This window comes from Hyla sarda, unplaced genomic scaffold, assembly GCF_029499605.1.
Source record: "Hyla sarda isolate aHylSar1 unplaced genomic scaffold, aHylSar1.hap1 scaffold_92, whole genome shotgun sequence".
In the NCBI taxonomy this organism is placed as follows: Eukaryota; Metazoa; Chordata; class Amphibia; order Anura; family Hylidae; genus Hyla; species Hyla sarda.
This window is the reverse complement of record NW_026610949.1, coordinates 600450-623907: the sequence shown is the minus strand read 5'-3', so window position 1 is coordinate 623907 and position 23458 is coordinate 600450. Positions and strand designations below refer to the sequence as shown.

The 23458-nt window shown below is 44.4% G+C and overlaps 1 protein-coding gene across 4 annotated transcripts in view; it reads left to right on the top strand.

Annotated features, from left to right (window-relative positions):
* Positions 1 to 1323: 1323 nt before the first annotated feature.
* Positions 1324 to 23458, top strand: part of LOC130349627 (chondroitin sulfate N-acetylgalactosaminyltransferase 2-like) — an 80060-nt gene continuing 57925 nt past the window's right edge. For all 4 annotated transcript variants that reach the window (XM_056554842.1, XM_056554843.1, XM_056554845.1 and 1 more), the window contains exon 1: positions 1324 to 1501. The gene's annotated coding sequence lies outside the window, so the exon portion shown is untranslated. The remainder of the gene's footprint in view (positions 1502 to 23458) is intronic.

The window sequence follows — 23458 nt, the reverse complement described above, 5'->3', positions numbered from 1 at the left end:
TATGGGCTGTCTCTCCCTGTATACACTAGGTATGGGCTGTCTCTCCCTGTATACACTAGGTATGGGCTGTCTCTAGCTGTATACACAAGGTATGGGCTGTCTCTCCCTGTATACACTAGGTATGGGCTGTCTCTAGCTGTATACACTAGGTATGGGCTGTCTCTCGCTGTATACACTAGGTATGGGCTGTCTCTAGCTGTATACACTAGGTATGGGCTGGCTCTAGCTGTATACACTAGGTATGGGCTGTCTCTCCCTGTATACACTAGGTATGGGCTGTCTCTCGCTGTATACACTAGGTATGGGCTGTCTTTAGCTGTATACACTAGGTATGGGCTGTCTCTCCCTGTATACACTAGGTATGGGCTGTCTCTAGCTGTATACACAAGGTATGGGCTGTCTCTCCCTGTATACACTAGGTATGGGCTGTCTCTCCCTGTATACACTAGGTATGGGCTGTCTCTAGCTGTATACACAAGGTATGGGCTGTCTCTCCCTGTATACACTAGGTATGGGCTGTCTCTAGCTGTATACACTAGGTATGGGCTGTCTCTCGTGTATACACTAGGTATGGGCTGTCTCTCCCTGTATACACTAGGTATGGGCTGTCTCTAGCTGTATACACTAGGTATGGGCTGTCTCTCGCTGTATACACTAGGTATGGGCTGTCTCTCCCTGTATACACTAGGTATGGGCTGTCTCTCCCTGTATACACTAGGTATGGGCTGTCTCTCCCTGTATACACTAGGTATCTGCTGTCTTTAGCTGTATACACTAGGTATGGGCTGTCTCTCGCTGTATACACTAGGTATGGGCTGTCTCTCGCTGTATACACTAGGTATGGGCTGTCTCTAGCTGTATACACTTGGTATGGGCTGTCTCTCCCTGTATACACTAGGTATGGGCTGTCTCTCGCTGTATACACTAGGTATGGGCTGTCTTTAGCTGTATACACTAGGTATGGGCTGTCTCTCCCTGTATACACTAGGTATGGGCTGTCTTTAGCTGTATACACTAGGTATGGGCTGTCTCTCGCTGTATACACTAGGTATGGGCTGTCTCTAGCTGTATACACTTGGTATGGGCTGTCTCTCCCTGTATACACTAGGTATGGGCTGTCTCTCGCTGTATACACTAGGTATGGGCTGTCTTTAGCTGTATACACTAGGTATGGGCTGTCTCTCCCTGTATACACTAGGTATGGGCTGTCTTTAGCTGTATACACTTGGTATGGGCTGTCTCTCCCTGTATACACTAGGTATGGGCTGTCTCTCTCACTATCCCCTCCTCCTCTGTCTCATTTCCTCGGTCACAGGAAGTGTCGGCACTCAGGAGGTTGTGTTTTGTGTGCAGTGGATGCAGCATGTTGTCAGTGCTCATCTATAGCGCTGTCCGCTCTCTATAGCGCTCACTGTACATGCAGCCCGTGTATAGCGCTCACTGTACATGCAGCCCGTGTATAGCGCTGTCTGCTGAGGAGGAGCAGAGGAAAGCAGCTCAGGTAATGGCTCCCCCATCCCATATACACAGTGATGAATGATCTGTATACAGGGCTTAGGATGTGGTCTGCACTGGCTTGTTACATTGTTACTGTGCAGTCTGTGCTCTTCACCCTCTGTGCTTGTGTTTTCTGTAGTTCTGTAAATATTTACCGACTTCTTATCATAGTGAAAACAAAGAGAATTCTGCAGGTTTATTTATACAACAGAACTGTCTGTAATGTCTGAGACAGAACTACAGAGCAGATTCTATTCTGAAGACCATTGTCATCTTTAAAGCTGTTGTGTTGGGATCTTTTTACTGTTCCTACACCCTTCCCTATATAAATCTGTATGGACTGTTCCAATGATGGAGGCACTGGAGATAAAGGTGGTGCTGTAATGGTGTAATGCGAGGTCCTGTCTGCTGACCAATGAACAGGTGTGGAAGGAGTGCAGCAGGGTATGATGGGGGCTCAGTGTTTGGTATTGTTGGTTTGCATGATGGGGTCCTGGGTTCACATGGGAAGGGAGATAGTGTACAGTGATCCCTCAAAATACAATAATTTCAACATACAATGGTCTTTTCTGGACCATTGTAACTTGAAACCAGACTCAACATACAATGCTATGGGATCTGTGAAATGTGTCAATGGATGGAAGAACTGACCAATCAGAATGAACATTCACTGGTAAATGAACATTTCCCCTGTATTACTGAAGTGTATGCACTGACTGGTGTCTGGTAGCGCCCCCTACAGTACAGGGAGGTATTACATGTTCTGTACTCTTTACCTGTGCCAGGGTTAGCTGCTCCTTTGGGCATCAGGTGAAGGCGGCTCCATTTTCCTTTTTTTTTAGGACATTGTGTGCTCTGTACAGGACCCTGAAGAAGCTGCTGTCCTCTACATAGACCAGTGTTTCCCAATGAGAGACCTCCAGCTGTTGCAAAACTACAACTCCCAGCATGCCCGGACAGCCGAAGGCTGTCCGGACATGCTGGGAGTTGTAGTTTTGCAACAGCTGGAGGCACCCTGGTTGGGTGACACTGAAATAGACAGTGATTTACAGCTCCCAGCAGCTCTTTCTTACTTTTATACGTAAGGATTTGCTTTATCTGTATTAGTTATCTACTTATTTTTCTTTAATCCTCACTTTTTCCTATTTTTGGATGACATTTAGGGGCTTCAGAACCAATTACCAGGTTTCCATAGAGTTCTGGTCTCAACATACAATGGTCGTCCTGGAACCTTTGGATAGGGGATAAGATGTCTAGGGGTGGATTACCCCTTTTAAGCTTTGTGCTCTGGCATCTTTTGAGCGTGTCCTATTAGATGGTGTAGGATTGCAACAACAAAAAACTTCTAAACCTAATTTGCGCAAATAATGCAGCTCCACTGCAAAACGTGGGGTATGGTGCACCAAAACAAAATTGTGCAAAAAATGCAATTGGACAAAATTTGCAGGGACATTTAGAACATTCAAGTGGTGTAAAGCCAATGATAAATGTCCTCCACCTCCCCCCTCCCTTGTGTTTGCCTGGGTTTTCATTAGCTATTTAGATATTCTCCAAAAATATACTGATGGATTTATTGATTTCCTATTAAAAAAATGAAGTATGTCTGAAGTAGGGAAATCAAAGGGGTTATCCCAGGATTTAAAGTGATCACCTAGCCATTTAAGAGACTATGGATCTTGTTCTTGTGATCAATGGGGATCCCAGCTGTCGGACCCAGACCAATCAACTCATTATCACTAATCCTGTGGATAGGGCAGTGTTTCTCAACCCGCATACCTCCAGCTGTTGCAAAACTACAACTCCCAGCATGCCCGGACAGCCAAAGGCTGTCCGGGCATGCTGGGAGTTGTAGTCTTGCTACAGCTGGAGGCACCCTGGTTGGGAAATACTGGGATAGGGGATAACTTTAAAATTTTAGCAATGCACCTTTAATTTTAGGCCCCATTGGAGACAGAGACTGACTATAGTAGGGACTCATTAAAGGGGTTGTGCGCTGCCCTGCCTTTAGGAGCTCCGCTTGCAGCGTCCGGAAGTTCATTACCCCGAATGCTGTGAGTGGGCTTCCGTGTTCGCAGCCGCCCCCTCGTGACGTAGCGCCCGCTGTCACACCCCCTTCCCATAGACTTTTGTTGAGGGGGTGGGAGTGACGTCACGAGGGGGCGGCCGCGAACACGGAAGCCCGCACACAGCGTTCAGAGTAACGAACTTCCGAACGCTGCGAGCAGAGCTCCGAAAGGTAGGGCAGCGCACAACCCCTTTAGAGGGGTTTTCAGGGAAAAACTTTTTTTTTATATGTCAACTGGCTCCAGAAAGTTAAACAGATTTGTAAATTACTTCTATTAAAAAATCTTAATCCTTTCAGTACTTATGAGCTGCTGAAGTTAAGGTTGTTCTTTTCTGTCTAAGTGCTCTCTGATGACACGTGTCTTGGGAACTGCCCAGTTTAGAATAGGTTTGCTATGGGGATTTGCTTCTAAACTGTCAGAGAGCACTTAGACAGAAAAGAACAACCTTAACTTCAGCAGCTCATAAGTACTGAAAGGATTAAGATTTTTTTAATAGAAGTAATTTACAAATCTGATTAACTTTCTGGAGCCAGTTGATATATAAAAAACATTTTTTTCCTGGATAACCCCTTTAACCTCTTAAGGACCCATGATGTATGCATACGTCATGAGTCCCAGTCCCGGACACGGTGACCCCGCATCATATCGCGGCGGGCCCGGCGTCATAGTGAAGCCGGGACCCGCCTCTAATAGCGAGCGGCACTGATCGCTGTGCCGCGTGCTATTAACCCTTTAGCCGCGCGCTCAAAGCTGAGCCGCGCGGCTAAAAACGAAAGTAAAAGTGCCCGGCTAGCTCAGGGAGCTGTTCGGGATCGCCGCGGTATAATCGCGGCATCCCGAACAGCTGTAGCACAGGAGGAGGTCTTCTTACCTTCTCCTGTGCTGTTCGATCGCCGAATGAATGCTTCAAGCCTGAGATCCAGGCTTGAGCATTCAATTGCCGAAAACCCTGATTGATCCATTCCTATGGAGATGGATCAATCAGTGTAAAAGATCAGTACATGCAATGTTATAGCCCCCTATAGGAGCTATAATATTGCATTAAAAAAGTGTAAAAAAAATCATTAACCCTTTCAATTATCCCTTCCCCTAATAAAAGTTTGAATCACCCGGCATTTCCAAAAATAAAAAAAACATTATGTAAATAATAATAAAAATAAACATATGTGGTATCGCCGCGTGCGGAAATGTCCGAATTATAAAAATATTTCACTTTTTAAACCGCTCGTTCAATGGCGTACGCGCAAAAAAATTCCAAAGTCCAAAATAGCGCATTTTTGATCACTTTTACCACAAAAAAGTAAATAAAAAGTGATCAAAAAGCCTGATCAGAACAAAAATTGTACCGCTAAAAACTTCAGATGACGGCGCAAAAAATGAGTCCTCAAAGTGCCCTGAACACAGAAAAATAAAAAAGTTATAGGGGTCAAAAGATTACCATTTTAAACGTATAAATTTTCCTGCATGTACCGTATATACTCGAGTATAAGCCGACCCGAGTATAAGCCGAGACCCCTAATTTCAACCCAAAATCCCAGGAAAAGTTATTGACTCGAGTATAAGCCTAGGGTGGGAAATACCTCATCCCCCCCTGTCATCATCCAGACCCGTCATTAACATCCTCATCATCCCCTTGTCATCATCCCACACATCCCCCCCTTCATCATCCCCTTGTCATCATCCCACACATCCCCTTATCATCCCACACATCCCCCCTTCATCATCCCCTTGTCATCATCCCACACATCCCCCCTTCATCATCCCCTTGTCATCATCCCACACATCCCCTTATCATCCCACACATCCCCCCTTCATCATCCCCTTGTCATCATCCCACACATCCCCTTATCCCACACATCCCCCCTTCATCATCCCCTTGTAATCATCCCACACCCCCCCCCCTTCATCATCCCCACCCCCCTTCATCATCCCCACACCCCCCCCCCCCTTCATCATCCTCTTCTCATCATTCGCCCTCAGTGGTCTTCAACCTGCGGACCTCCAGAGGTTTCAAAACTACAACTCCCAGCAAGCCCGGGCAGCCATCGGCTGTCCGGGCTTGCTGGGAGTTGTAGTTTTGAAACCTCCGGAGGTCCGCAGGTTGAAGACCACTGCGGCCTTCAACCTGCGGACCTCCAGAGGTTTCAAAACTACAACTCCCAGCAAGCCCGGGCAGCCATCGGCTGTCCGGGCTTGCTGGGAGTTGTAGTTTTGAAACCTCCGGAGGTCCGCAGGTTGAAGACCACTGCGGCCTTCAACATGCGGACCTCCAGAGGTTTCAAAACTACAACTCCCAGCAAGCCCGGGCAGCCATCGGCTGTCCGGGCTTGCTGGGAGTTGTAGTTTTGAAACCTCCGGAGGTCCGCAGGTTGAAGACCACTGCGGCCTTCAACATGCGGACCTCCAGAGGTTTCAAAACTACAACTCCCAGCAAGCCCGGGCAGCCATCGGCTGTCCGGGCTTGCTGGGAGTTGTAGTTTTGAAACCTCCGGAGGTCCGCAGGTTGAAGACCACTGCGGCCTTCAACATCATCCAGCCCCCTCTCACCCCCTTTAGTTCTGAGTACTCACCTCCGCTCGGCGCTGGTCCGGTCCTGCAGGGCTGTCCGGTGAGGAGGTGGTCCGGTGAGGAGGTGGTCCGGGCTGCTATCTTCACCGGGGGCGCCTCTTCTCCGCGCTTCCGGCCCGGAATAGAGCCGTTGCCTAGACAACGACGCATCTGCGTCGTTGTTAAGGCAACGTGACTATTCTGAGGCCGGGCCCGAAGCGCTTAGAAGAGGCCTCCCCGGTGAAGATAGCAGCCCGGACCACCTCCTCACCGGACCACCTCCTCACCGGACAGCCCTGCAGGACCGGACCAGCGCCGAGCGGAGGTGAGTACTCAGAACTAAAGGGGGTGAGAGGGGGCTGGATGATGTTGAAGGCCGCAGTGGTCTTCAACCTGCGGACCTCCGGAGGTTTCAAAACTACAACTCCCAGCAAGCCCGGACAGCCGATGGCTGCCCGGGCTTGCTGGGAGTTGTAGTTTTGAAACCTCTGGAGGTCCGCAGGTTGAAGACCACTGCGGGTGGGGGAGTTCACTCGAGTATAAGCCGAGGGGGGTGTTTTCAGCACGAAAAATCGTGCTGAAAAACTCGGCCTATACTCGAGTATATACGGTATTCATGATTTTTTTCGGAAGTGATACAAATTCAAACCTATACAAGTAGGGTATCATTTTAACCGTATGGACCTACAGAATAAAGATAAGGTATCAGAAGATAATGTACTGCGTAAAAACAGAAGCCCCAAAACTTACAAAATAGCGTTTTTTCATCAATTTTGTCGCACATTGATTTTTTTTCCCGTTTCACCGTAGATTTTTGGGTAAAATGACTAATGTCATTACAAAGTAGAATTAGTGACGCAAAAATTAAGCCATTATATATAATTTTAGGTGAAAATTTGTAAGAGTTATGATTTTTTAAAGTTAAGGAGGAAAAATTGAAAATGAAAAAACGGAAAAAGCCCGGGTCCTTAAGGGGTTAAGGATATAGGTTGAACTTGATGGACTCTGGTCTTTTTTCAACCTTATGAACTATGTAACTATAGTGACAATATCTGTACAGCACTTTGGAACATGTCAACACCTTAAAAGTAAAAGGGGAAAAAAAATGTAGTGCTTGGACTAAATACCATATTTATGAAACATCTGTCACACTCGTTGGTTAGATAGGAAGGGTCATAGAACGGCTTCATGTCTCAAACTTTTAACACTTTCAAACTTTTAATGCCATGTACCATCTAGTGTTGCTGTTATCCTTTGCCACGTTGATTTCTAGGGTATCCTGTTGATAAATTTGTTGCATAGACTGATATCCTCCTTGTACCATGCGCTAGTATCGATAAATGTGCCCTATAGCATTGTATTGCACAAAGTAAGTGGGTCTATTGTCATGGCGGAATTTCTCCTCAAATGAAAGCCCAATGCACTTCTATGAGAGTCCACACTCCTATTCACACTTCGGCAGTATATTCGGTTGGATTCCGCACCAATTCAGCACAAACTCCTCAAGAGGAATTGGGTCGGATTAGCGGAAATTCTGCCGTGTGAATAGACTCTAAAGGGTCTATTCACATGGCAGAATTTCCGCTTGCGGAATATCGCCTCAAATTAAAGCCAATAGGCTTCTATGGGATTCCGCACTCCCATTCACTCTTCCGAATTTCCGCTTGCGGAATTCCGCAAGCGGAAATTCTGAAGTGTGAATGGGAGTGCGGAATCCCATAGAAGTCTATTGGCTTTAATTTGAGGCGGAATTTCGCAAGCAGAAATTCTGCCTTGTGAATAGATGCTTGACGTCAGTGCAGAAGCCCCGCCCGTGCCAGTTACAGCAAGATATACACATAGAATAAAACTACAATTGCGGGCGAACGGCCGGTCGGATCCAGGTAAGGTAGGGCTCGTTTTAATCAGCGTCTCCCGCACTATCCATCAGTACCTGTGGATAGTGTGGGAGAAAATATCTGACAGTTTTCCTTTTAAAAAGACACACATTAACCCCTTCCATATTAAAAGTTCAAATCACCCCCTTTTACTATATAAAAACATGTAAACATAATAAAAATAAATATATTTGTTATCACTGCGTGCGCAATTATACAAAATATTAAAATATACCATTATGTATCCCGTACGGAAAATGACGTAAATGTAAAAAAAAAATACCTAACCATATCCTAGAAAAAAAGATAAAAGCGACTAAAAAAAAGTCAGATCAATACCAAAATGGTACCAATACAAAAAACAGATTATGGCGCCCAAAATTTGCCCTCATACAGCCTTGTATTAGAAAAAAAATAAGCTACAGGAGTCAGAAAATGGCAATAAAAACAATATAGAAAAAGTTCAGGGTTCTTTTTTTTTTTTAAAATTAGTAAAACATGACGGAAACTATAGAAATCTGGTATTGCTGTAATCAGGCAGCATAAAGTATCAAAATAACATGTTCGCTCAACCACAAGATAAATGGGGTGGAAAAGAAAACCACCAAGTTTGCTAAATTATCTTTTACTATTTCAATTTCACTTCACCAATATTTTTTTGTTTTTGTTTCGGAGCATATGTTATGGAAAAATTAAAAGGTATCATTAAAATAGTTAGTTATGGCTATTATAGGGCGAGGAGAGAAAAAAACGAGTGTATAAAAGTGAAAATTGCCCAGGACAAGTGGATCGTCATGAGGGACAAGTAGATTTTGCTCCATTTTAGTCCTGTGGACAAGTCATTTTTTATTAAATTTCCACACCCCTGTAATAGATTGTTAATTTTCAGAAAATCTGTGCATCGGTATCTTTTATAAGATCAGGCTGCATTCACACTGCATTGATACAGTATGTCTTAGGTATAATATGATGGCATTCTGTCAAGGTGTATGTGTTGTCAGCTGAAAGTGGTCTGTCACTGGTCCTACTATGAAGCCTAATACGTAGAAATATCTTTAATTATTTTCTGAGGCTGGGTACACACTGGGGTTTATTTACTAAGAGAAGAGTGTAGTTTTCTTTGTGAGTTTTGATTCCCGACAGGGATTACGTCTTGTTTTTTACGTGGGACACAATTTGGGCACAAAACCAGAGAAAAAGAGTCAGGATCACATTAGTAAATAAACACCACTGTGTTAATGCAGTGTGAACTCCCCGGTATGTGTTGGCTCCCCGTCAAAAAGTCACGTCGTCATATTCGGTGGTGCACTGCAGCAGGCCCATACACTTTATTGGTCTAAATGGGGGAGATTTGTTAAAGGGGTACTCCGCCCCTAGACGTCTTATCCCCTATCCAAAGGGGATCCATTGAAGCTACAATTTGGTTTTAGAAGTGTTAGTTTTGGCTGTATGAGCCCATTCTATTCACCGTATATACTCGAGTATAAGCCGAGTTTTTCATCATGATTTTTCGTGCTGAAAACGCCCCCCTCGGCTTATACTCGAGTGAACTCTCTGCCTGTCAATCCCTTCTCAGTGGTCTTCAACCTGCGGACCTCCAGATGTTGCAAAACTACAACTCCCAGCATGCCCGGACAGCCATCGGGAGGGGCCTTCGTCATCATCTGAGTCCCCTCCCCTCGGTGGGAAGGAAGGGTGAGCTGATCCGGGCCATCTATGCTGCAGGGACCGTCCGGTGGGGATGGTTAGTTGTTGCGGGCTGCCCATTTTCACCGGGGGGCCCTCTTCTCCGGGCCCGGCCCCGGACTAGGGATGTTGCCTGTGCGTCGTCGTCAAGGCAACATCACTAGTCCGGGGCAGGCCCGAAGCGCGGAGAAGAGGGCCCCCCGGTGAAAATGGACAGCCCACAACGACTAACCATACCCACCGGACGGTCCCTGCAGCATCGATGGCCAGCTCACCCGAACTTCCCACCGAGGGGAGGCGAGTACAAAACAAAAGGCGGGGGGGGGGGGGGGCTGGATGATGACTAAGGCCACAGTGGTCTTCAACTTGCGGACCTCCGGAGGTTTTTTAAAACTACAACTCTAAGCATGCCCGGACAGCCATCGGCATGCTGGGAGTTGTAGTTTTGCAACATCTGGAGGTCCACAGGTTGAAGACCACTGATGAAGGGATTAACAGGCGATGATGATGATGGGGGTCTGGATGATTACATGGGGGGATGATGTATTTCCCACCCAAGGCTTATAGTCGGGTCAATAACTTTTCCTGGGTTTTTGGGGTGAAATTAGGGGCTTCGGCTTATATTCGGGCCGGCTTATACTCGAGTATATACGGTTATGACTATTGCAACTGAGCTTGAAGGAAGAAAGAAAGAAAAAAAAAAAGTATATTTACAATAAATGGACATTGTATCACAGTAGTAGCAGAGTGGATGGGCCATGTAGAAATCCTGTGTAAAGAATGCACAAAAAAATCCAAGCACGAATTGACCTGCAGTGTGGATTTTCAATTTTCAGCGTGTCAGTTCATGCATTGGACTAACTTCAGTTTTTCCTATTGACGTCAGTCGAGAAGCCTGAATCTGCTATAAATCCACAGGTGATGTGCCTTTTGCTGCATAAACTCTATAGATTGATAGCAAAATGTGCCAAATCTTAAAATTACTATGCCATATCTGGGGCCCAGAATAAAATGTCATTTAAGCAAGGGCTTGACATATGTGCCTTGAATCTAGGAAACAGTTTTTATTGGTACCCCTTTTGTGTAGTATTGACTTTTTGATTACTTTTTATTACATTTTTTCTGGGATGTGATAAAAACATTTTTGTGTTTACGATGTTGACCGTGCGGGCTCGGAAATGGGATAACTTAATAGTTTGCGGACTAATAATTGTTATTCTTCATTTTGGGGCCGGGAAGGAATTTCCCCCCTGTCATGGGGCAATTGGAATCAGCCTCATGTTTTTTTTTTTTGTTTGTTTGTTTTTTTGCCTTCCTCTGGATCAACACAGTAGGGCTTTCTGTGTTGAACTTGAAGGACTTTGTCTTTTTTTTTTTTTTTTTTTTTTGTTCAAACTTATAAACTATGTAACTATGAAGATTTGAAATCTGTTGTGTTCACATGTTGCATTTTTTTTCATAAATTTTGCATCAATTTTCGAAAATTGTTGTAAAAATGTTTTTACCATGATTTTGCAAAATTACGGTGAAAAATAGTACAATTTGTGCCGGGATTTTGGAAAAATCATGACAATCACATTGGGGAAATTCATCAATACCTGTGTAGAGGAAGAGTGGTGCAGGTGCCCATAGCAACCAATCAGATTGCTGCTTTCATGTTTTAGACCCTTTTTTTTTTTTTTAAATCAAATCAGATGCAGCAGTGCTAGAATGAAACAGAGCGCTGTATGACTACTGATGGTGAGTGTGCGTAATATTGGGGGGGGGGGGGACTGGACTGCTTCTTTTAAAGAGGTAATCCGGGGAAATAAAACTTATCCTCTACTCACCCGTTCTTGCCATGCTTTGGTCCCCACTCTTGGAGACCAGCTCTAAGGACATGTGAGTAGCCAGCCAGAATCAGAAACTTAAAGCAGTCAGAGCAGAAAAAAAATCACTAAATCACTTATCCTCTCCCCACAGGATAGGGGTTAAGTGCAGGGGGTCAGGCCCCCTTGCAAGCTTGATAGCGAGTACCTGAGTTTCATCTTGGAATGGAACAGTAGGTCATGCATGTGTGCCACCAGTCTGTTGGTTGTTTGTGGAGCTGTCAAAAGGGGACTCTGGTGGAATTTTTTTTTCTTTTATCAACTGGTGCCAGAAAGTTTAACAGATTTGTATATTACTTCTATTAAAAAATCTTAATCCTTCCAGTACTTATTAGCTGCTGAAAACTAAATTATTTTCTTTTTGGAACACAGTGCTCTCTGCTGACATCATGAGCACAGTGCTCTCTGCTGATATCTCTGTCCACTTTAAGAACTGTCCAGAGTAGGAGAAAATCCCCGTAGCAAATGTCAGTAGAGAGCACTGTGTTCCAAAAAGGAAATAATTTCCTCTGTAGTATTCAGTAGCTAATAAGTACTGGAAGGATTAAGATTTTTAATAGAAGTAATTTACAAAACTGTTTAACTTTCTGGCATCAGTTGATTTAAAGAAGAAGGAAAAACTTTGTGTCTGGCTCCCGATCTGTGAAGCGCGCTCAGAAGACAAGCGAGCTTCGTATCTGTGGTGTCCCAGTTGCTATCAGCAACCAGGACCCGCGGCTAATACCGGACATCGCCGATCGGGCTGATGACCGGTATTAACCCTAAAACAGGAGAATACACTGCCGGTTAGCTCAGCGGAGCTGTTCGGGACCACTGCGGTGAAATTGCGGCGTTCCGAACAGATGAGGACCGTGGGAGGTGTCCTACCTTCTTCCTGGCTGTCCAATCAGCGTTTGATTGCTCCAAGCCTGAAATCCAGGCTTGAGCAATCAAGCGCAGAAAACACTGATCAGTGTATTCCTATGGACAGTGCCTGCAATCAGTATATGCAGTGATATAGCCCCTAGAGGGGGCTATAACACTGCATAAAAAAAGTAAAGACATTTTTTTTTATAAATGTGATTTATCCCCTTCCCTAATAAAAATCAGAATCACCCCCCCCCCCCTTTCCCATTTAAAAAAAGTGTGTGTAAATAAAAATAAAAACATACGTGGTATCACCACGTGCGTAAATGTCTGAAATTTTTTTGCGCGTACGCCATTGCGGTTTAATTATTCATATATTTTATAGCGTATTTTTGGTCACTTTTTACACCATAAAAAAACATACCACAAACTCAAACCGATATAAGTAGGGTATCATTTTAATCGTATGGACCTACGGAATAATGATAAGGTGTCATTTTTACTGAAGTGCACTGCGTAGAAACGGGAGCCCCCAAAAGTTACAAAATGGCATTTTTTCTTCAATTATGTCGCACAATTTTTTCCTGTTTCGCCGTAGATTTTTGGGTAAAATGACTGTCATTACAAACTAGAATTGTGTGGCGCAAAAAAAAAAAAACAATCATATGGATTTTTAGGTGCAAAACTGAAAGGGTTATGATTTTTAAAATGTAAGGAGGAAAAAAACGAAAGTGCAAAAACTGATAAATGCTTGGTCTTTAAAGGGGTAAAGATCACAAAGTGCTGTACTCTGTAGACCCAGCGCACAGTAGAAAAAATAAAAAATTAACATATGAAAATATAAAAAAAAAAATTGTGGCAGAGCTGTAGTCACCTGTACTTTCTGTGAAACCAGGACAAGCCAAAGCAAACAGCATGTGGCCACATGATGTATGAGCTCTGTATCAGAATATAAGGGGATTTTGATGGAAAGGGTCCCCAGCTTAGTTCGGGGTCACACAATAATTTTTTGCACCTACTTTATCAGTAAATCCGAGAGAAGAGCTTCTGTGCACGTGTCCCCATCATAGTACTGATTTGCCTATATACTAGCAGTTCAGTCAGCTATAATGGGGATAGTAAGACAAATGCATGTACATACAGATCGTGTGTGGTAGATTATAATATTCTTGTAACACTAGATAAGCTTTTTTGTCCGTATATGTTCAGCTATAAGATAAGACGTATAACTTGATAAGATTACAAAGCTTTACACCAAACAGAAGATTAAGGGTTACCAGAGATAGTTGCTGATTTTGGATATGCTGCTATACTCACTGATGTTGCTGTTCATTTTCCTCCCATCATGCATCAAAATAGGGCTCAGATTTCTAATACTATTTACCCAGGTTACTTTCTCAATTTGGGCCTAGTGAGTGATAAATGGAAGAAGAACATTGCCAACTCTTCTGAGCACCTACTGTATCTGGTTAACCTAAACTTGTTACCGCTCTTTATAGTCATTTACCTACTAGCCACAGTGTACTTAAAGGGGTATTCCCACCCTTAAAAGGGTATTCCAGGCAAAAACTTTTTTTTTACAGATCAACTGGCTTCGGAAAGTTAAACAGATTTGTAAATTACTTCTATTAAAAAATCTTAATCCTTCCAATAGTTATTAGCTTCTGAAGTTGAGTTGCTGTTTTCTGTCTAACTGCTTTCTGATGACTCACATCCCGGGAGCTGTCCAGCTCCTATGGGGATATTCTCCCATCATGCACAGCTCCCGGGACGTGACATCATCATTGAGCAGTTAGTCAGAAAACTTCAGAAGCTAATAACTATTGGAAGGATTAAGATTTTTTAATACAAGTAATTTACAAATCTTTCCGGAGCCAGTTGATATATTAAAAAAAAGTTTTTGCCTAGAATACCCCTTTAATATCTATGGCATACCCATACGTGTCTGATAGTTGTGGGGCCTGCTTCTTGGCTGGGAGATCTCGCCTATCTAACACAATGTTTCTTAACCTGGGTTCCATCGAACCCCAGGGGTTCGGTGAGTCAGTCCCGAGGGTTCGGTGGGGGAGGTCGCAACAGGACTGGCAAACCAAGCAATTGCTTGGGGCCCCGAGCTGGCCCGGGGCCCCGAGCAGAGCCGGTGTTTGCCCGTCCTATAGCAATGGGGCAATCCCTCCCCCCCCCCCCATCACTATTAACTCCCTGCGGCCCCAAACTAAGTTTAAAAACGCAGGGCCGCCGGGACATAGGTCAGGGACGTCCCTTGCATGCGCCCATGGAAACGAAGGCGCCGAGGACCGGAGGATAGAGGAGGAAGACGCGCGCTGGCCAGCTTGGTAAGTGACCATCGGCACGTCCTCTTCGGTGCTCCGACCACCGGTCCCGAGACCTACTGCTATAGCCGGAGCGGTGTTCAGAGCATTGAAGTGGGCAGTACACAGGCATACAGCCTCTAGCTATACACTGTATATGGCTGGAGGCTGTATGTCTGTGGGGGAACACTACCTACATCAGTGGTCTTCAACCTGTGGACCTCCACGTGTTGCAAAACTACAACTCCCAGCATGCCCGGACAGCCGTTGGCTGTCCGGGCATGCTGGGAGTTGTAGTTTTGCAACACCTGGAGGTCCACAGGTTGAAGACCACTGGCCTGCCTAATGTGGGGGGACACTGCCTGCGCCTAATGTGTGGGGGAACACTGCCTGCGCCTAATGTGTCTTAATGGTTTTATTCTTTAATGGTTTTGTTTGTGCACTTATGTATAAATATACACTTAAATATATACCTCCTATGTTTTGGATTTGAAAAAAAATCATATTTTATTTGTCCAATTAAGAGGGGTTCGGTGAATGCGCATATGAAACTGGTGGGGTTCAGTACCTCCAACAAGGTTAAGAACCACTGATCTAACATTTATGACGTATCCGGTGGACATATCATAAATGTTCGAGATGGTGAATATTCCTCTATATCAGTTGTTTCATGCAGACAACTCCCTCTCTCTCTAGTCAGTCATCCTATCAGTCAATTACGAGGGGTCCGGCTCATGGAGCCCCTAGTGATCAGTTTTTAGCTGGGAATGCTTGAGCTCCACTTACTTTTCCTGTGCTTTGTCCAACCATAGAATACATGGCGAGGCCAGGTCCACCATAGTGGACTATGACTAATGGTTTGTTCCCATAGACAGAATACAAGCACATTTTCCACTGAAGAGAAACCGCAACTGACCCTGTTGAAGTCAACACAATCTGCTGCAGATTTTCCACTGATAAAAACCTGCCATGGCTCAAACCCGCAGCAGGAATCTTAATTGTATGGCCGCCTGTAGGGTACGTTCACACGAGCAGATTACGACTTCAATAGCTGTCACTAAATGGTTAAATACACTTTGCTGTTTGGCCCGGCTGAATGTAAATGTGTTCTTATTGGAGAGAGGAGGGGTAAGCTGCTACCAGATGACTCTGGTGGTAGCTTATTTCTCAGAGAACAATAGGGTCGGGTAGTTGAAATCCAACATCCCCAACACTTTTTTCCCCCTCTGACATAACCTGTCGCGGGATAATTGGGATACTCTTGGGTGGCGATAAAATAGCTCTGGAAAAAAGCATGCATTAGGTTGAAACCTTTTTTTTTTTCCCTCCACAGATTTATATGGACAAAATAATGTAATACGCTCATTTGCATAAGGCCTACTTGATTCTAAAACTCCGAGTACATTTGTAGATCTTGAAAGCACTTAGCACCCCAATCTTAGTGCTGTTAGTGTTTACCGAGCTTGTATGTGCTTGCACAGCTGTGCCCGCAGCCCTCTTCAGAAGTCCTGGTGCCATGTGTCATTCTGAAGTACACGTATTTACTGATATTGCTGTAGAATGATGTGGGGGTCTGTTATTTTAGCTGACAATCCTCGCATTGTCTAGAAATGAAGTGACTCAGAAGTGAGGTTAGGCAGAATTTACACACCTCCGGAAAAAATGACTAATCTACTGTATATGCCTGGTCACAATTGTTCCCTTCTGTACTTTCTCCTACATCTGGTCCATTTTGTTAAAGAACCACCAACATGTCTCCATGACTCCCAAAGGGGGACACTACCATTCCTCCCTCTGGTACTAAAACTTACTATATGAGCGGAAGACGTTACCCTACCCATTTTTGTCCAGGGTTGATAAATTTTAGTGGTGGGGCACACTATCATTATTCACTCAGTATGCACCCCCATCACTTCTGCAGTACAGGGCATGAATACATTGGTTTCAATAGGGGCCTGGGGGAGATTTAGCATAGCCAGTCTCTAGGCAGCAATAGTCAGCTGTCTGGAAATCTGTTTTAGCAAATATTTGCTTCTCCAAAAGAGAACTATTCTGAGGCATCTTTTTTTTATTTTTACTTAGAACTCTGCCTGTTTATTCTTCTTGGTATTTATGAATAAACTGACAATAGGTACTGCACATGGCTTGTCACAAGATGCCATAAACCATATAAAACTTTACCTTATCACTATAAAAATAGCATACCGTATATACTCGAGTATAAGCCGACCCAAATATAAGCCGAGACCCCTCATTTCACCCCAAAAACCCAGGAAAAATTATTGACTCGACTGTAATATATCATCAACCCCCCCCCCCCTTCATCATCACCGCCTGTCAATCCCTTCAGTGGTCTTCAACCTGCGGACCATCAGATGTTGCAAAACTACAACTCCCAGCATGCTGGGAGTTGTAGTTTTGCAACATCTGGAGGTCCGCAGGTTGAAGACCACTGCTGCCTTCGTCATCATCATCCAGACCCACCCCCCCCCCCTTTAGTTTTCTACTTGCCTCCCCTTGGTGGGAAGGAAGGGGGAGCTGGTCCGGGCCATCTATGCTGCATCTTCTCCGCTCCAGGCCAGACCCCGGACTAGTGACGTTGCCTTGACGACGACGCACAGGGAGGTTCGTGCGCAGGGACGTCCCTGTGCGTCGTCGTCAATGCAGCATCACTAGTCCGTGGCCGGGCCTGGAGCGGAGAAGAGGGCCTCCCGGTGAAAATGGACAGCCCGGAACGACTAATCCTGCCCACCGGATGAACCCCTGCAGCATAGATGGCCCGGACCAGCTCACCCTAACTTCCCGCCGAGGGGAGGTGAGTAGAAAACGAAAGGGGGGGGGGGGGGGTCTGGATGATGACGAATGCCGCAGTGGTCTTCAACCTGCGGACCTCCAGATGTTTCAAAACTCCAACTTTTAGCATGCTGGGAGTTGTAGTTTTGAAACATCTGGAGCTCTACCGGTTGAAGACTACTGAAAGGGATTGACAGGCGGAGAGTTCACTCGAGTATAAGCCGAGGGGTGCTGAAAAACTCTGCTTATACTTTAGTATATATGGTAATTTGTACAGGAATTTTGGATAACAGCTGCAGTATATAGAGTGAATACTGCTTCAAAGGGGTTATCCAGCGCTTAAAAACTTTAGCCCTTATCCTGTGGATAGAAAACTTACCTCCTCCCCTAGACTACTTATTCCCTATCCAAAGGATAGGGGATGAGATGTCTGATCCCGGGTTGTTTTTTTTTCCTGCTGGGTCCCCCGCGATCTCCGGCTCGGCACCCCCAGCGTTTTGAACATATATGGTCACAATGCCGGTTTCGGGCCATCATGGTCTGACGTCATGCCCCATCCATTCATTTCTATGGGAGGGGGCGTGGCGGCTGTGGTTGAGCGAAAGTTGCATATAAAACCTAAAATGCAGATACGTGCAATGGTCAATGATAGATAAAGTTGCAGATCTTTTTAACAGGGTTGTTTACTTTACTTTAAAGTAAACCTTGCTCAGTTAGGTATAGGTATTCAGTGGTGGCGTAGGATTTGTGCAATTTTGGATGCCTTTTAAAAAGTCGCACGAGAGATATCTGGAGCCAAAAGATTCACTGTGTGAACTATGCCCACTTTGTCCAACAAATGCGCCCTCTGGCACAAGGGGCACTAATGGCATGTGCGCCTACCAAAAGTTACATAATAAATGAAGCAAAATCAGATTCTCAGTCTACATTGGCTATTTGTGCTATATTTACAGGTGTAAATGCCTTTGAAAATGTCCCCCCAGAGTATGTATTACCATGCCAAAGTTATTTTCTGAAAAAGCATGCAACGTCCATTGAATGGGGCTAATCTTCAGTTAAAAATGTGGTCAGATGAGGCAAATGTGACAGGGATCAGAGACTACCCTTGGAATTTCGGCCACATATATTTAAAAAAAATATTTTTCTGCTTACAGAAACATATGGCATGTGGACATAGCCTTAGGATACACTGAGACCTTTCATTGGGCTACTGATAAAAATGTATCGAGTGACCCCTGTGGTACCTAAGATTACAGGAGTTGTGGGCTACTCAGCCACTTGGAGCCTGACCGGAATCACAGTGCCATAAGTGATCATAAGAATAATTTACTCTGACCGCAAGCCAACAGTCACCAGAAATCCATATGGGTTGGATTGTTTGTCACATTACCTGCAAAAGTCACTCTTAATATCTGTGATGGAGGCGACACTGAGAGCTTCGCCATGCAACATGTGGTGCAGCCAAAATCGCTGTGTAGCCCTAGTCTTAGGCCAGTTTCACACAGCTCTATTACATTTTCCTTCCGTATTAGGGACACAAGGCCTGACAGTGACATGTGAACGCACACTGGGATGCCTTCCTTTGGATTGCAGCTATTTCTCAAATTAAAGGGTACCTTTCATCAAAAAAACTTTTGATATATTATAGATTCATGTATGCAGAATAACTTTCCAATAGTATGTTATTAAAAAATATGCTTCTTTCTATTTAATTTTCCACTTTGAAAAAATGACCACTAGGGGTCTCCCTACCAGTCCTTTTTTTTATAGATTTCAGACTCATGCAGGAGTCCTAAATCTGACTGCAGCCGGAACACAGACAAACTCACCACTGCTCACTGCCAGGGGGTTTGCCTGTGTCCCGGCTGCAGTCTGAGATTTAGGACTCCTGCATGAGTCTGAAATCTATAAAAAAAAAAAAAAAAAAAAAAAAAAAAAGGACTGGTAGGGAGACCCCTAGTGGTCATTTTTTCAAAGTGGAAAATTAAATAGAAAGAAGCATATTTTTTAATAACATGCTATTGGAAAGTTATTCTGCATACATTAATCTATAATATATCAAAAGTTTTTTTGATGAAAGGTACCCTTTAAACCTCATCAGTAGTGCTTGAAAATAGTTATAGTCCTAGGACTAATGGGACATTGCCTTTGGAAAAATTAAAGGGGTACGATGGTTGGTTGCTATGGGCAACTGCCTCAGTTCTCCTCTTGAATGGCTTTGAAAAATCTCCCTCAATCCCATAAACTAAATGTTCTTTGCAGATACAATGCAGAGTGATGGAACATACAGCAGGGCTGCCGGGGGACTCCATGTAGGAAAATAATATCCAGTAGCCTTTTAAAATGACTGTATTGAAAAAACACATGTCCCTATGTTTCCTATGCCAAAAAAAAAAAAGAATTCCAGAGCCTCTTCACTGAGGGGCTAGAAATATTGTGGGGATATTACTGATTGGCTTTTCTGATCTTTACACATGGAATCCCTATCCTTTATGACCAACCACTGGGGATAAGTTGCAGCCTTGTGATCCCTCAACTTACAATGGCCTCAACATTCAATGGTCTTTTCTGGACCATTGTAACTTGAAACCAGACTCAACATACAATGTACGGACAGTCCAGATCTGTGAAACGTGTCACAACTGGAGGAACTGACCGATCAGAATGGACATCTTATTGGTAAATCACCTCTATTACTGAAGTGTATGCACTGAATGGCTGTCTGGTAGCGCCCCCTACAGTACAGGGAGGTATTACATGTTCTGTACTCTTTACCTGTGCCAGGGTTAGCTGCTCCTTTGGACACCAAGTAAGGGCGGCTCCATTTGGGACACTGTGTGTACTGTATAGGACCCTGAAGAAGCTCCTGTCCTCTACATAAACCATTGTTCCCCAAGCAGGGTGCCTCCAGCTGTTGCAAAACTACAACTCCCAGTAAGCCCGGACAGCCGTTGGCTGTCCGGGCATGCTGGGAGTTGTAGTTTTGCAACAGCTGGAGGCACCCTGCTTGGGGAACACTGACATAGACAGTGATTTACAGCACCAGCAGATCTTTCTTACTTTTATATGTAAGGATTTGCTTTATCTATATAAGTTATCTACTTATTTTTCTTTAATCCTCATCTTTTCCTATTTTTGGATGAACATTTTGGTGGCTTCAGAACCAATTACCAGCTTTCCATAGTTATGGTCTCAACATACAATGGTTTCAACATACAATGGCCGTCCTGGAACCAATTAATATTGTAACTTGAGGGACCACTGTATAGGCCACTTCTTTTCTTTTGTTACCTCTTCAGTTTCCATTACAACGATAAATTCGCCGTTCTGCTTTTACTCATTCAGTTTAATGAGCGCAATATTTATTCTGGACAATCCTGAGACATAACAGAAGTTTCCTTGTGCTGTCTGTCTAGACCTTATTGTAGCCTGGAAGCCTATGTACACAGCACTTGTGAAAGCGTAGAGGGAGTGTGAAAATACTTTTTTCCTTTTGCCATAGACATCCCATTTTATGAGATGTAGGCCTTCTATACGCTCATTTTTTTAAAATTTTTTCAGCATTTTTTTTTCCATTAAATTACGTTGTTAACTTGCATTTAATGCTGCTTTTCAATATATCTGTTAGAGCCTGTTTACATCATGTTAAAGGGGTTCTCCCTTGTTTATACTGTTTTTTGTTATTATGTTTGTGTGTTATGTGTGTATAAGTATGTGTTTTTTATGTGGGTTGTGATTATGTATATATGTATTTTCTTACCTTTTGTGAATATCCGGAAGCTGGTCCCTTTTTCTTCCAGTGGCTTGCTGTGTACCTCGGCCTCCGCCATGTTGTGTTCGGTAAGTGGGATGTCGGGGGGTGTGTTCTTGCTTCTGTCCTTCCTATCTTCTGACGTCCGAGGCAAATCTTTTCTTCCTGTTTCTTCCGTGGCTCAGCGATGAATCTGCGGACTCTTCCGGCGCATGCGCAGTTTTTTTGTTTTTTTTTACCAATAGTTTTTTTTGTCTAATTGACAAACTGTCTGCGCATGCGCAAGTATGCAAGTGCTACGCTAACAGTGTAGCGTACGTTAGGTCTACGGTAATAGCGTAGCTTCGCGCAAGCGCAGACAGTTTGTCAATTAGAGAAAAAAAAACGTTATTGGTAAAAATAAAAAATAAAACTACCTGCGCATGCGCCGGAAGAGGCCACAGATTCGTCGCTGAGCCACGGAAGAAACAGGAAGAAAAGATTCGCCTCAGACGTGGTAGGAAGGACAGAAGCAAGAACACACCCCCCGACATCCCACATACCGAACACAACATGGCGGAGGCCGAGGTACACAGCAAGCCGCTGGAAGAAAAAGGGGCCAGCTTCCGGATCTTCACAAAAGGTAAGAAAATACATATATACGTAATCACAACACACATAAAAAAAAAACACATACTTATACACACATAACACACAAACATAATAACAAAAAACAGTATAAACAAGGGAGAACCCCTTTAAGCCATTCTGTTGAGATGCCCATTTGATTTATTTATTTTACAAATCTATTGGCTTTAAGTGGGGCATCTGTCATTAATAGTATCCATTTATGTCCACTTGACAGGTTTTCATCAGGTTCCGTGCTTCTTTTTCTGTCCTGTCAAAAAGCTTTTTTTAGCCAAAGCCAGAAGTGTATTTAAAGAGGTTCTCTGCTGCCCGGCCTTCAGAAGCCCCGCTCGCAGCGTCCGGAAGTTCATTACTCCGAACGCTGTGTGCGGGCTTCCCTGTTCGAGGCCGCCCCCTCGTGACGTCACGCCCGCCCCCTCAACCAAAGTTGAGGGGGCATAACAGCGATCGCGCACTCTTCCCATAGACTTTTGTTGAGGGAGCGGGTGTGACGTCACGAGGGGGCGGGCGTGATGTCACGAGGGGGCGGCCTCGAACACGGAAGCCCGCACACAGCGTTCGGAGTAATGAACTTCCGGACGCTGTGAGCGGAGCTCCGGAAGGCAGGGCAGCGAGCAAACCCCTTTAAAAGAATTGGGAAATGTAATTGAAGGACTTGCACTTCTGACTTAGGCTCAAAAACAGCAGTGGCAGTTTTCCCAAAAAAAACTCAGAAAAAACCTAGCAAACTCCAGTGTGAAAACCTAGCCTTACACCTCTAAAAAATGCAAAATAAAAAAGGATCATTTTAAAAACTGCAAACCGATATAACAAACACTTTTTGTTGCTTCCGGTTAAAAATAATTTTCAACAGGATGCAAAAATGTATTACAAATCGCTTCCAAAATCCTACGTCGCAGTTGTAGTTTTCAGAAGCAACACAACCTGTGGCCTCACTCAAATAGAGAAACACAGCCGCACATCCACCATTTGTATATTGATCTACTTGCTTCTCAGCATAATTATATTTAATTAGCAGGAGACTGCATAAAGGTTTCCTCCTAGCATTCTCCCAGCCCTCTGACAGGGAGCACTAGGTAGGTATTCACATTGGTTTGGTTGCACTGCGGTGGTCATTGTTACTGTGATGTTTTGTCTGTGGGGTGGAGTGGCTCAGAGCCAGGGGCTTGGTTGGGCAGCAGTGGGGCTGCCTGGGCACTGGGTCGCTGCCTCTGTGGGCATGGTGTTGCGGTGATGGTGGCCGCCGCCCGGCACTACGCCAATGTTGGGTTAGGGACCCACTCTAAATAGGTGGCCTTGACGTGGCGAGTGGGCTTGTACTTTTTTATGAAAATGTTTACTAACAACCTGTTAGTGTTTGCATTTATGCTGAGAAGCAAGTAGATCAAAATACAAATGGTGGATGTGCGGCCGTGTTTCTTTTTCTCTATTTTTGTTTCACTCTTATTTACATTTGAGGACGCGGCTACATGTGCCGCATATGATGTAGATTTTCTGCATGGAAATTCCTAGTATTTATAGTAGCGGCAATGTGGAAAAGCTTTGAAGAAATCTTATCTTGTGAAATAATTCCACGTGGGAATTAAAC